The sequence below is a fragment of the Leiobunum rupestre genome, chromosome 9, assembly GCF_980474605.1.
Source record: "Leiobunum rupestre chromosome 9, qqLeiRupe1.1.hap1, whole genome shotgun sequence".
Classification (NCBI taxonomy): Eukaryota; Metazoa; Arthropoda; class Arachnida; order Opiliones; family Sclerosomatidae; genus Leiobunum; species Leiobunum rupestre.
The window spans coordinates 3,965,864-3,968,306 of record NC_143392.1 but is presented as its reverse complement, the minus strand read 5'-3'; positions in this window follow the sequence as shown (position 1 = coordinate 3,968,306).

Genomic DNA, 2,443 nt, shown 5'->3' with positions numbered 1-2,443 from the left:
CAGCATAATCTGAATATGATTCATAAAAATCTGGACTGGCTAATACTAAAATTGCACAATGCAACATAAGAAAATAAGCATACTTTTAGAACAGGTGTTTAATCTAAAATTACGTTTTCCCTTTGAAACTCAAGATTGTAATAGTGTTCCATGACACCAAAACCAACTAGATGCATAATCTACCCTTACCAAAAATTAAGCTGGTTTAATTATGGTTTAAACCTGGTTTTCCATAAATAAGAATTTTTTTATATAGTATTCACCTGGCACAACCTTGCTTCTTACTTTTGAGTTATATTTTAATGGGTATTGAAATGGTATGAAGCTGAATTTTGATTTATCCACAAAGCCAACCTAGTTTCTACTTATAGTACTTAAATCACCCTCACCTAGCCAGATAAATCTTTAAATTTATTAGGTGGAACAGTAATGGTTTTAATCTGGTTGAAAAACCATCCCATTAAATTGATAGATTTCAACATGGTAGTAACGTTTTTCAACTGATTACCTAGTAATTTAAAAATATTATTTTACGCCTGCTGTTTGCAAGAAGGTATAAGCATATATATTGGATATGAAAATTATATTTTAACAAATGCGTATATAATTAACTATATTTCAAATATGATTTTGTAATAAATATTCAAAAATCGTATAATGTTTAAAAATAACTAATTTTATAATAAAAAGCATGAAATTAATTATTCGTATACTCAATTGATAGATTAATATTAATTAATATTGCTCTTGCTTAATTAAATTCCAATTAAGTGTACGTATTAATTGCATTTTTAGAGAATATTAGTTTATTTTTTAACATATTGTACGATTTGGGAATATTAAAAATAAAATTTAAATTACATTAAATATAGTTCATAATATGCATTTGCTTTAAAGCAAGTTCATATTTTATTGATAGATAACTTAATTTGCTTCAATTAAATTGGCAGGCTCAACCAAAACATTGTTCCCTCTTTTTCGGAAGTTATAAAAAAATGGTAAAAAATTCCAATTATCAGAAATATTGATTGCTTGTATTGTCAATTCGCTATCAATCTTTCTTATGTTATTTACATAATATCTTTCCCTATTTGGACCACTTTGGAAAAGGTTTCATATTTTAAGTAGTTGGATTATTACATAATATGCAATAACACATCTGAAATTTGCCCGACATGGGAATGTGTTTTACAAAATATTTTATTTTACCAAACACAATTTCATTTGGACTACTCCACTTGACTTACATTGTGTTGGGTTTTTTTGAAATCTTACACATTGTTAACATTCAGTCGTTTGAAAACCCGAAAAATATTTATTTGATCCAAATGAGCAAGAAGTGCTTGGCGAACATAAAATGGTATACTATTAACAATTTTAGCTACACCTACAACTGAAACACATTCTTTAATTTTATCAGATAATTTGTGCCTTTTCCCTTTTGCCAACATTTTTTTGAAAACTACTGGGAATCTGAACCAATAGTTAATGTTTCATACCAAATTTGTAAGCTGTCAAAAGCAGATACAGATGCCGCAATCGGCTTGTGGATAGACTGCGTTCCATAAAACATTTGGGTTTAATTTTCCTTTTAAATTCTCAAATTGGAAACAAAGTTTCTTAAAGTGGACCCCATGATTGTTGGCTGTCATAAATTAGGGTGGATGAATGCAAAGCAATCTTTCGTCAATTAATGGCCTTATATTATGTAAAGAGTATGGTTGTGCAGAATACTGACTGTCTAGCAATAGAAAAGTAAAAGACTTAAAACGGTTTTAAAATCACAATTTATTATTTTTAAAAATCCAACGTTTCGGAGGAAATCTTCCTCCTTCTTGAGGGATTTTACAAGTTTGACAATATAATGGTAAATTTTTTAGACGAAAAACCATTTTTGCGCTTTATACATACAGTGGCTACTGTTCTATAGACGCAAGCGTTTTCCCCCGAAGGCGAGTCGACCGTCGAAGGGTTATTATATGAGCAACGAGTTCGATATCTTCGTTCGCGTGCGAGCCTACTATGGTCAGTACGAGATATTCTCCGAGAGGAGGAATTGGTTGTTGTGTGGGAGAGGGTGACGACCATTAAAACATTTAAAAAGGGGAGAGAACGTGGATAAGTTAAAGGGTCCATACTCTCGTAACGTATCCTCCTCACTCCCTACTTTAATCGGTTTATTTATGATACTTTTCATTTGATTTTGAATAATGTATATTAATTTGGCCGTATCGCTAAAAAAATATCAGCGGGGACTAAAACAAATTTTTTCATTGATTAATAATACGGTTAAGAACCACGGGAATTAATGAACCGAGAATTGCACCCCAGAATCCGTCTCGCTGAGATATTAGAATTTTTCGACGGTTTAAGTCGGTTAAATTTTTACGAGCAAGTTTTCTGATGCACGCTTTATAGCGCTGTTATATTTTTTTCCTATTTG